Source organism: Mus pahari, chromosome 13 (genome assembly GCF_900095145.1).
Source record: "Mus pahari chromosome 13, PAHARI_EIJ_v1.1, whole genome shotgun sequence".
Lineage (NCBI taxonomy): Eukaryota > Metazoa > Chordata > Mammalia > Rodentia > Muridae > Mus > Mus pahari.
The window spans coordinates 4,852,032-4,865,267 of NC_034602.1; positions in this window are offsets into that span (position 1 = coordinate 4,852,032).

Here is a 13,236-nt window from a genome sequence, read left to right on the forward strand (position 1 = left end):
GAAGGGACACCAGAGTGTGGCAGGCCACTGCTGTCCTTGATGCAGGATAGAAAGACACAAGACCTTTCGGTATCTACAGAGACATCAGTGGCTTTCTGAATAGCTCGGAGATGGAAACTTCTTTCTTCAGATTTTTAAAAATAACATAAACAGACAACCTACAGACTATTTAGCAGGAAGGCTAGCAGTATATCTTCAGCTGCTGGGTATTGGCAGCACTGATGATGATGATGATGATGATGATGATAATAATAATAATAATTAATAATACAAAGCCACCCAGAAGTGTAGATCAGCGGGAAGCACTGGTCTCTGACTTTAGAGTTTTGCACTTCTGTACGTTTGTAACATATCTTTATATTTTGAAGTCATGACTGTCTTCTTTTCCTATTATTTTCTTTCTTTTCTTGTTTGTTTTTTTGTTGTTGTTGTTTTGTTTTGTTTCAAGACAGGGTTTCTCTGTGTAGCCCTGGCTGTCCTGGAACTCACTTTGTAGACCAGGCTAGCCTCTAACTCAGAAATCCGCCTGCCTCTGCCTCTCGAGTGCTGGGATTAAAGGTGTGTGCCACTACGCCTGGCTTTTCTTTCTTTTCTTAAAACATCTCTAGTGCCTTCTGTGTAGACTAATAGGAAGCACATGACAGGTGCTAGGGTAATTTTGAAAATGCATATCATCTGCAAAATAGTTTGTAATGGTTCGAACCCATTGGAGAGATCTTTATTTGGACACTTTTTAAAGAGAATTTTGATCTGATGGACCATAGTACAAGTTTGTCCCTCTTTGATGGTGAATTATTGGGCCTCCACCACAGTTATAGTTTATTGGATAAATAATAGTCTGACTGTATTCAGGCCAAAGTTATGGAGGGTCCTGTGTACATGTTAGCTCCCTAAAAAGTCTTTCCAGAGTCCTAATAAGAATGGTTACCAGAGTCTATGAGTTAATGGGTGGGTCAGAAACCCCCAAGGATGGTTTCATTATCATGCCTGCTGCCATGTCCAGGGCCTCTATTGAGTTCTGAGTGGCCCGAGCCTTCCTGCTCTGGGAGAGCACTGTTGTCTTAGGTGTCTCACCAGACCTGGCTGACTGGTGACAAGGTGGCTGCGATGGCCACTTCCCTGGGTGCTAGGCAGCTTTCTTATGGCAGACTCTCGACGGCAGGTAAGAGACCAGAGGTTTATACTTGAGAAAAAGATTGCGCAGTGCTTCAATGCTGGGCCTATTCATTTGGTTCATGTTTTGAGCCCAGATAAGACAAAACATTTGGAGAAACTGAGTGGTGGACTAGTCTCAGAAGAGGGTGGGGGATGGTTGTCAGCAGCTGAGGATTGAGATTGGGTTTGTAAATATAGGTAGAAGAAATCTTCCTGAAACCACAGATATAAAACTTGGTGACAGTTCAGTGTCTTTAGGGTTTTCAGCAAATAGTCATGATTCCATGTCTTGTTTTGTTGTTGTTACATTATTAGTGTACTTATTTGTGTGTGTATGATCATGCCATGACATGCATGTAACTTGTAACAGTTCACTCTTTCCTCCATATGGTTTCTGGGATTGAGCTCAGACCATCAGGCCTGTGAGCAAGCACCTTTACTCTCTTGAGACATCTCACCCAGCCTCTACAATGGATATTTGTTCAAGTAAGATTAATAACCACAAGAAGCTTTCAAAGTAAAGTTTCTTCTGGGGATCTACACTGGATCATTTTAAGGTGTGCTAGAATGTGACTTATGAAAGCCGAAAGTTTTTTCCCTGATATAGGCCTAAAGAAAACATGCTCATCGTCTTTTATATTGCCTGTTTGTTCTCATTGACAAAATTACATCCATATTTATTCATTATTCAGGGGTATGCTGAGTACTGATCCCAGGGCCTTGTACATGTATATTAACCAAGTTCGACCTTGGGATTGAGGGGCATGACCTCACTCTATATCTCAGGGTGGGGGGTTTTCCTGCTTCCATCTCCTAGGTACTGGCATTAGAGATATGTACCACCATACCCAACTCAAAATATTCTCCTTTAACAGTTTCTTGTAATAGGGTCAGGCCCAACTAGTTAATCTCCCTGTCTAAATGTCAACTACTTGACAAGCTTCATTCCACATGTAAATTTTTTTTTTCGCAGCAGTAGTTAGATTCATGCTTGAACAACTCAGAAAAGGCATGTGAATACCAGAGGTCAGAAATCATGGCTCCATCTTGTGCTTTTGCCTACCATGTCTGCCACAAGAAACTTAAATGTCCTTAAGAAAGAAAAAACAAATGTGCAAAGATAGAGGATTTTAGGCAGAGTTATAATAGCCATAAAATCATGACATGGAGATCATAAAGGTACTCCAAAGACAGCAGAAACACTTTTATAGGAAAACCTATAGAAATCTCACACAAAAGTCACTGAAGAATGGACAGGTTAAGGGTAAGGAATTGATGCTTCATGCAGAGGTAGTGGCACAAATAGTGGCATAGAGAGGGCCCAGTGAGGCATGCTGGGAAAGTAATTGGCATCACTAGGCAGTTAGAGCAGGAGAAAAAGTAGTAATGTAGTCAGTTTGTCTTTAACTTGGTAGGGATCGCTCCATTGACTGATTGAATATAGAAAAGGTGGGATGGAACATGATAGAAAATGACACAGTTTAGAGTTGAGTAGAGACTTTGTTAGTCAACTATCTGTTGCTGTGATAAAATAACAGACAAGTTTATTAAGGAAAGAGATTTACTTTGGTTCATGGCTCATGTTCCTGCTTATTTAACCCCATTACTATGAATTCAAAGCATGACTGAACATCGTCATGAGGAGTATGTGATAGAGCTCACTTCATGGGGGTCTCAAAACAAAGACAGACCTCCTTCCCATGGCCTTCTTCCTTCATTTGGACCTACTTGTCAATATGGCCATCTGTGGGCCTTCAATACATAAACAATGGTTCTCATACAAATGAATTAATTTCCAATGCTGGCTCTGCCTATACTTTAAAGGTGAATATGGACCTAAACTGCACTGAGGAAAGTATGAATAGGAGAAGAGGAAGGTGTGCATGTGATTAATAAGTAAGTCCATAAACTTAAAAACAGATTAGATATGTCATGACTGAAGAGCAGGAAGATCACTCCACATTGAGTCAGCTCTTGTAAGGATCTGTGGGGACATTAGAAAGATTCACTGTAAGCCGGGCATGGTGGCACACGCCTTTAATCCCAGCACTTGGGAGGCAGAGACAGGCAGATTTCTGAGTTCAAGACCAGCCCGGTCTACAGAGTGAGTTCCAGGACAGCCAGGGCTACACAGAGAAACCCTGTCTCAAAAAACCAAAAAAAAAAAGGAAGAAAGAAAGAAAGAAAGAAAGAAAGAAAGAAAGAAAGAAAGAAAGAAAGAAAGAAAGAAAGAAAGAAAGAAAGAAAGATTCATTGTCACAAGAAAACAATAACGGGGTGGGCTTCATGTACCATAGTTCATGTTAAAAAGATACTTTCATGTCATCATGCAAATAAGGCTATCTGAAGAAGGAGGCCATGGTTATAATGAACAATAAGCTTGTGATACCAACTATGCTCTTAGAATGTCATAAGCAGGCCAATGTTGGAAGCAGATGTATCTGGAAAGCCTGCTAGTAAGAGATGCTTACTGGACCTAAAATGATGTTATTTTGAAAGGTAAAAGGCTGTTCACTAGAATAAATAATTTATTTCCCACACAGGGAGGATTAGTAGTAACTATTATATATACAATGGATCAGCATACCTTGTAGAAACTGGAAGCATTTTTCAGAAAATATTCAGACAGAATTGCCAGATATTTAGGTAGCATGATTTGGAGAAAGGCTAAAGTCTGGCAACCAATAGTTTACAAAAGATTACAGTAGATACATTGGAAGGAGATTCTGTGGTCTAGATGGTGTCATTTATAATGATACATATTAGTTGCTTTGGCTAATGATACCATCTATAAGGTAAGAATATTAATAACTTATTTATAATCAAAAGGGGATAATCAAAACTATAGTTGTTAATTTAAAATAATGACTTTGGGAGGCTAGCCAATCAAAACTTTCTGGCAAGCAAATAGGAATGTAGTTCTTCCCCTCATAAAACTAATAGTTTCTTTATCCTGTGGATTTCTGAGAAGGCAAGGATGAAATTTCACATATATGAAAAACATGGTGAACTACTTTTCACTAATTCTTTTGATGGAGAGAAAGCAAAGGAGGTAGCTTTGTAAAGGGCGGGCATGCTGGTTTCTCTGCTTATTTTAAAGGCTGTACCACCCCTGGGCTTGTTTGTAGATGGAAGAAGGTATCAGTAAAATTAGTGAAGATTCAGATTAGTGGTAATTAGATATGTAATGCAGGGAAGAAGAGAGACCGGGTGCTAACTGAGCAGTAATGAAAACGTGGGTGGGGTCTTCCTTTGAAGAAGACTGAGGTTCTTTGTAAAGCCCTGTCAACATCTGTAGTGACATTGACTATCATTATGTAACTGTTTTTCTGTAACAAGCTTATTCTTTTACACATTCATTTAGAACTTAGGCCACTGGATTTTTCCCTCTAGGTCTTTCACTGCCTAGTGATTGTTTCGGGGAGGTTGGATACACAGCATGAGATTGTCTTAGGACTTTGACAAATAGCTTCTTGTCTATACCATTGAGTGGTGTAGAGCAGTAGATCACAACATTAAGTCCTGCCTGCTAAAATCCCTAGTAGGCATCATTTGTAGTGTCAGGCACGGAAGATGGTAATACTGGAGTGACTCTGAAGTACTACAGGTTAGGATACCCAGTGGGACAGCACAGCTGGAGTGTGGAGCAAGTTGCATAGGTGTGTTTCAAGAAGAAACACAATGACATGAATGTATTAGGCACAGAAGAATGGCCAGATTGATTTTAGACAATGTTTATTAACAAATGGAAAACTCACTCTTCTGGCTATACATCTCAAATGTACCTGCAGAAAGTGCACATGAGCGGTCTAAGGACATTTATAGCCCAATTTCTCTTCCCACTTTTTAAAATGGCATTTTTCTTTATGCAACTAAAAATGGTCCTTCCATTCATTCTCTTTTATTTAAATGGCTTCCATTTATGCTTGAAATTTTCCCTAGTTCACTTCTTTGTACACAAATTCTGAAAACATATCTTCCGTGTTGACTATGTTGGCAGGATTGTAGAACGTAATTTTTTTTTTTTAATCTAGAGATCAGGAAATCCCTTGTTGCCTGCAACCTTAAACAGACACTTCTTCCTTATTTATTAATGATGCTAATAGTCTTTTCATCAATGAGTACTTTTAAATTTTAAGTGTTTGGACTATACTTAAGGCTTTTGATCTTAGGTAAACTTGGTGCAGTGTGATTTACTCATTTAATATATCTAAATCTATCTATCTATCTATCTATCTATCTATCTATCTATCCATCTATCTATCCATCTGTTATCTATTGATAGATATCTTGGATGCTCAGCATTTCTCTAAGGTCATAATGTAGCACTGTATGGGGGAGGGATATATGTACATCTATGTTAATATATGTTGGTGAACTTATGATGAGATAAAGCTAGAGGAAATCACATTTTTAAAAACAAACATGTTTCTGGGATTTGTGTGGGCACCCCTGTGGCTAGAGCATAAAGTACAAAGGTAGATGCAGAAGGCAAATCATGTGGTGATGTGTTAAATAGAAGCTGAGTCCTTCTGAGACAGTTGGAAGGTTTTCATAAGGCATTCAGAGATCTACAGATTTCCAAACGTGGAAGCAAAGTGACTTTGATCTTTTGTGAAGACAGTGTCTGATTCATTAGCAATGTCCCACAGTCTCTGATGTTACAGAGTAGTCACTAAAATTACTTGCTAAATTAAATTAAGCTTACTTTACACAAAGTGAATGGAATACAAGGTCAATATTGCATAGAGACCCATCCCAGACTACCATCTCTGTATATTTAGATAGTGTTTGAAAATGAATTATGGCTGATTTTTTATCTTCACATTTCCAATATTTAAGACACCTTAACAAGAATATACATTGCATTCAACACTGCAAAAGCTCCATGGATCTTATTATAAATGGAAGTAGAAATGATGCTCCAGCATCCACTAGAATGGTAATAGAGGGACAAGAACAGAATTGAGGATCATCGTCAAGACACTGTACATGAATGAAGAAAACTGTTTCTTGGGCTTTAGACTTAGCCAGCTGGGTCTTGTGTATATTTTAACGTCATCATGCTGCTAGGAGTGAGGGTGGACTTTCTAACAGACGTGTGGAAAGTTGAGTGTCTCATGTCTGAAACGTGGAAAGTTGAGTGTCTCATGTTTCAAATAAGGGCCTTACCCAGGATAGATGACTGCCCCACTCTGATCTCTTTTCAAACCAGCCCTATCTAAGTGGCCTCAGTAGAGGGGCCTTCTGCCACCAAGCATAGGAGGAGCCCTACCTCCTTCCTGGAAGCAAGCTGGAAACCAGTATATCTTACTGGAAGGTGCATGCCGAAGGTGGCTCAGATCTATCTTTTTAAGTCAGTAAAGTTTCTTTTGTTTCTCTGTATCTCCCTTTCAATTATTCTTGTCTACTGTGATTTTGCTTTTTATTTTGTCTGACCTAGGCTTTGAGGAACCTAAGAAAATGTTGTTTCCACATTTGGGTTACAACATACAACACAAGCCATTCTTTGAAGCTCTAGCAATAGTTCCCAAAGGAAAGGGATATCTCTGGGTATAAGTGGGAGACTGTGACTTCCAGATGTCACTCACTTCCTGTGATTCTTCCCTTACATTACTGTGAGCGATTGTGGACTGAACTTCTCAAGGGCATCTGTATAGAAGTTTATGTGTTCTGCAATCCCCGTGTAAATCTGCAGTTTTAAGTACAGTTCGATACTTCTTTTTTGTCCAGCTTGAGAAGTGGCTGTGCCAGGGTTTGAGGTAAATTGTTCAGCAGGCAGGTTTTATGAGGAACAACCTCACTTTCACATGGTGAGTAGGCAATGTCGAGGTTCCAGGTGTAGTTTTCAAGGATGGGGCCAATGATAGTACGAGCTGGTTTAATATAATAAGACAGATCAGGGTACAGCACTCAGGACACCATAGCTAAACAGAATGAATATACCAGCTATCTGCCACATGACATTGCCATGGGAACAACATCAAGCACCACAAGGCTGTTCATTGATTGTAAAAGAAGGCACTTGTGTTCCAAGCAGGTAATAAACACAAAGATACCATAATACGTGTTACTTTTCCTAAGACCTGACGGCTTCTTCCATTCCACTCTCATGCTTCTGTCCCTGTCGTGTGCTGTTATTTTTTCTGTTCTTAGAAGCACTGTTGATTATGGTATTGTCAAACCTAAAGCAAGCACTTATTTGGGGAACTCATTGTTCTTTAATAAAGAGCTTTTTAGTTTCCCGGGAGATTTGTATTTTGGTTGTAATGGAGAAAGCTCAAAAATAGTAAGATATCACATGTGACTAATATCTGGTTCAGTCTTTCAAAAAATGTCTTATTCTTTAAAATCTAACAACTTTTAGGTTCATTGAAGAGGACTGAGAAAGCTATTCACATTTAGAATTGGAGGAAGGAAATAATTTCCCTTTCAATACCACAAAATCCCTGAATATTACTAATACTATAAAGCTTCCCCCCTCCCATTCAATTTATCTGGAGAAACCCCAATTTGCATATGTTTGCATCCATTTGCATGTTCAATTCAAGTGACTCCCAACTCCTAGTATATAAGATGAAATAAATTATCTCTTTGTTTTAACCCAATGTGATTCTTATCTAACACTAAGCAGTAGACTGGGATTTATCAGCGGCCTCTGAACCTGGAAAAGATATTAGGAGGTGCAGAGGACGGTGGTTCCCCTTGACTTTGTAGAGCAAAGGCTGGAGAGTGTCAAATATGGCAGCTCTGTCCCTAACCATAAGATTTTGTACACACCATAATTAAAGGGCTTCAATGAAGGGGATTTGGAGAGCTGGCTATCTTCTGTGCATGTTGTTGGTCTTCTGCATGGTAAAAAGATTGAATGCTATTGTATACAAACATTGTATGTTTGCTAGACATGTATTGGAAAAGAAGAATCTTCATAAGTGCCCAAAGGGAATTTGTCTTCTTTTTTCTTGTCTGGGATAGAGGTCTTTGATAGAGGTCTAGACCTTCCTCTGGGCCAGTTCCAGGAGAGCTTTACTGATTCTGTAGCCACTCAAAACATGTGCGTGCTGTGCACATGCATTGGTGCTGGGCTTTGGGCACCTGCTGTTTAAGTGTAGACTTTACCTAAGTGTTGATATGGAAGCTTAGAACAAGGGTGGAAACTTTCTCGTTAATCATTTTTAAGAAAAATTGATTATATGTAGAATTTATATTTTGGGCATACTAGATTAAGTAAAATATATTATGTAAGTGGTTATTTATTTATTTGTTGCTACTTTTAAATTTGGCTTCTGGGAATGCTGAGATTGCAACGCCGATTCTATCTGTGGCTCAGAGAACGTTTCTACTGGGCAAGGCCACCTCTTTTTCTCTCTCTCTCTATATATATCTTTTAGATGCATTTATTTACTCAATTTACGTCCCAATATCAGCCCCTTCTCTCCTCTCAGTCCCTATCCCTCACAGTTCCTCCCCGCCCCCCTTCTCTTAACAAAAGCTATGATAGTGAGAGGCAGGTCTTCACAGAGCTAGAAGTGTTTTCAATGTGAAGCTCAGATGTCTTCAATGTGTTCCTGTGAGGTTGACTGCCTTCCCCTTCAGCTTCAGAATGTGTAAATGGGTTTTACTCGAAACAAAAGTAAAATTCCCTAGGATTGGTAAAAACTAATTAGCTTTTGTCATTCACTCACCTCAAATTTTTTCTCACAGAAACCTTAATGCTCCATTTAACCTACTTCTAGTTGGCGACTACGCTGCCATGCCAGCTCTTGTACTTTTGCTGAAATTAATGTCTAAATAACGCAACATAGCAAATATAGGAGGATGTGGGGGAGAAAACAATTTTTCTTTTCTTATTTTTAAATACAAGAATGATTTTATTATATTAGCAGAGAAATAAGTTAGATTGGTCTGGCAGTCTCAATAAATCACACATGAAGTCATCTTTTTTTCTAAATTAAATTTTTATTTAAATAAAAGTGTTATGTTTGTATTTGAGCTGACAGCTAAATCTGATAATTAGAGAGCATGAAGTTGGCTTTGATTGGCATTGTAATTGGATTGTCATTGGGCTGAGAACCTATTATCTTTGGATCATGCCCCATGAAATCTGTTGAAGAAACTTTGCTGCCAGTCATTAGAGCCACCATCTTGGCTTACAAATTAGGTTTGAAAGGCTTCTTACCACTGGGAATGTAATTTAAACCACTGCAATTGCACTCCCATTAATTAAAATTATATTAAAATTATGGTTCATTTTCTAAATTTTTTTTCATATTTTATTAGACATACTTATTACTAAATGCTTAACAAATTACATAGCAGTGCTTAGTGAAATTGTGTTTTACAGATAATCCATCTCCAGCACATGCTGCTCAGGACCAGTGGAGTTAGTCAGGGTTATTCATTGAAAAGAACTAGTTATGTTCTTCATTATGAGTTTCACAGAGAATCTTTGCAGACCCAGTGATGTCCACTGTAAATTCAGTTGGGCCTTCCAGATAAGAAAACATGCAGACTGGCATGAAGGAAATGTCGCCTGCTCTTCTGCCTTAATTTCTTTCCTTTCTGAAACAATAAAGGCCTATCAAAGAGAGAGACATTTTCCCCTCCCTGTCTTTCTCTTTCAGATGAAAGATTAAGGGAAAAAAGCCACACACAAGCCAAAATGCATGCAGCTCTTTATTCCCATTATTGTGTGCTAAAAGCAGATCAGAGCTGATTAAGACAGAAGAGGAGCTTGCTTGCGGGAGTGGGAAAGCGAGCAGTAGAAGCATGTCTCCTCTGCCTGGGGCAGAAGGACTGTGCTGCCAGAGTCTAGACACACCCTTCCTCACACTGGCCATTCAGTCGCACCCCAGCATCGCTGGGACAGAAGAGCATGTGAAGACAGGAAGTGCTTAGAGCTATGGTTCCTGAAACCCAGGCACAGGTAGGGACTCTCCTGGTGAGTTCTCTCAGTTCTTTCCACTTTTTCTTTTTTTTTTTTTTTTCCTTTTTCCTTCCTTTCCCTCTTTCTTCTTTGTGATGGATAAAATTGTTTTTCTCAGTTTCTTGTCTGCAGAAAATCTTCCTGTGAAAATTTGGAAGCAAGAGGAAAATGGCCTCAATGGAATTTAAAAGTTTAAAAATATACTCAAAAAGTTAAATTTACTTAGAGTCTATTTAATATCTAACTCTGGGCCAGTTCCAGGAGAGCTTTACTGATGCTGTAGCCACTCAAAACATGTGCCTCCCTTCCCTCCTCAAGATTTTCCCCAGCTACTTTTGTGTCTACCAGCTTCACCACCTTTTTTGTTTCTGACATCCATGTTTTATTCAGTTCTGACCCACTGTAGATGCTTGTTCTAGGTTGAATTGAACTGCATAAGAAGTCTACCTACGTTGGCTGGAGAGATGGCTCAGTGGGTAAGAGCACCAACTGCTCTTCCAAAGGTCCTGAGTTCAAATCCCAGCAACCACATGGTGATGGTGGCTCACAACCATCTGTAATGAGATCTGACACTCTCTTCTGGTGCATCTGAAGACAGATATAATAATAAATAAATCTTTAAAAGAAGGAGAAGAAGAAGAAGAAGAAGAAGAAGAAGAAGAAGAAGAAGAAGAAGGAGGAGGAGGAGGAGGAGAATACCTGTTTCCCGTTCCTCATTGAAAGTCAGAGAACTTCAAGTTTGGGCTGCAGGATTGCCAGATGAATAGCAATGTCAGAATAGGCCTAAGAACTTGTGTCCCCTGCTGCTGTTGTCACAAAGGGCTGCACCCATGCTAAAGGAGGGAATCTTTTTTTGTTTTGTTTTGTTTTGTTTTTGAGACAGGGTGTCTCTCTGTCCTGGAACTCACTCTGTAGACCAGGCTGGCCTTGAACTCAGAAATCCACCTGCCTCTGCCTCCCGAGTGCTGGGATTAAAGGTGTGTGCCACCACTGCCCGGCTAAAGGAGGGAATCTTGCTCCCACCTTTATTTTTTGTGGGAAAGGAAACTGGTAGCCAGCAACATGGATGAACATCATGATAAGAGTTGGGACAGGGCGCTGCAACCCTTCACTTTTCCTCTCTCGGAATGCGTTCTTAAGAAACAATCATACACGGGCTTACTTAATCAGTCAGCTTTTATGAGCTGCTCAAAAGAAGCCAGCAGAATGCTTATCATTTTTTCACACATTTTCTCACCACTGTCTCAGAACAGCCTGATGAGGATTCATTCTTCCAATTAGTCTCCGTGGAAACATGGTGAGATGAGGCATGGGAGGACATTAGGAAATCTATTGGAAGGTCCAAGTTTCTGGCTTGGCAGTTAAAACTCATGTTTGAACCTGAGTTCTACAACTTCAGGGCTGAGCTCATCCTGCAGCCACTACAGAGCTGTATCAAACCGAGGTTCATCTATAAGCTTGAAAGAAAAGTCCTATCACCTCTCATACTTGATGCTTTGGTATCTATGATGAATGTTGGGTGGTAGTTATATAAATCAAAATCTGTCAAACACTGTTACTTCACTCTGTAAGCATATGTTCATGAAAAATATCAGGAGAATTTCTCACTTAGGTTTTTTTTTCATCTGTACTCATTAAACTTACCTTCGGATATTGTTGCTTGTTTGTTTGTTGATACATGACCTTATACTAGCTATGGTTTAGATTTGCCTCTAGTTCATGATGTTCCATACAACTTGGACATTTGAGTATTGGGATTCCAGGTATGTGCCCCACACATGGTAATTTAGAATTTTTGAATCACCCAGGCAGTATCAATGAATTATCAAGAGCTATCTATGTATGGCCTCACACAGAGAATGGGTTTAACCTTCTAATATATTTGTCTCTGGTATTGATGCTGGCCCAAGGCTTCTGACTGACTCCTTGCCATATGCCTGTGAGAGGATATTTGAACACAAAAAGACAACACGAGAGGGAAGCTTGCTGTCACAGCACGCTTGGAATGTTGGCTGTGCGGATGTGGTAGAGCTCACTGGAACTCAATGCTCCACCCTCCTTTCCTGGCAGTGGTATGGCCTCAGAAGAGGAAGAGGGGCATCTAAGTTGGTAGTAGCTTGGCACAAATCCGAGTGTCAACAGCTTGAGAAATGTAAGCAAAGATGCTAAAGGTTGAGTGAAGAATAAGAACCATTCTCCAGGGGCAAGTTGCCCTGTGCCCTCCTTGGCAAGCTGGTGGACAAATGGTGTGTAAACAAGGTGTGGGTAACAATCAGGACCACCACAAGGCACAATGAACTTTATCAGTTGAGGCTCTGTCTGAAGTCTCTTTCTTCATAGATGCTTCTACTGTGCATGTGTGTCCACAACTTGAACTGTCACTACCAAACAGGGTATACATTTGGGTTTATGGTAGTTTATTCTCTGCTTAGTGTCCCCAAGACTTTGGGATCAATAGAGGAAGAGAACCAAGAAAAGACACTCTTGCCCTGCTGGACTTCAATCCATACAATTGAGATGTGGTATACTAAGAACAATCGTACTCATCATCTATAGAAGTTCCCAATATTTAAGGCATAATGTGTGCGTTACCTGGAATAGAGGATTTAAAGAGAAAAGTAGAATCCATTTCATGGATCCTGGGATGGGATAGTCATTTAAAGAAAGGACAAATGGTTGGCCAAAAGATGCACATGTTTGTCCAATATTTCTCTTGTCTGTCCATGTATTTCCAATTTAAAAAATGTCTAGCAATGTTAAATTGGCCAAATAGGTTCTATAATGTCAAAGAGTTTAATTTTCTTAAGGCAATCGTTTAAAACTAAATAATATTACAATATGACTACCATCTCTGTCTCTGTCTCTGTCTCTGTCTCTGTCTCTGTCTCTGTCTCTCTCTCTCTCTCTCTCTCTCTCTGTGTGTGTGAAAGAGAAAAAGAGAGAGAGAAGATCATATATATCTAATTATCATAAGCTACAGAATTTATGTGCACAAATTCTTGGGCATGTTATGTAAGTTTTGCAACAGTTCAAATTGCCAGTCAGGAAGAATTGATTCATCCTCAGTCAAATTCCTCAGTCCTGTCCTTCTTTTCTTTTCTTTTCTTTTCTTTTCTTTTCTTTTCTTTTCTTTTCTTTTCTTTTCTTTTCTTTTC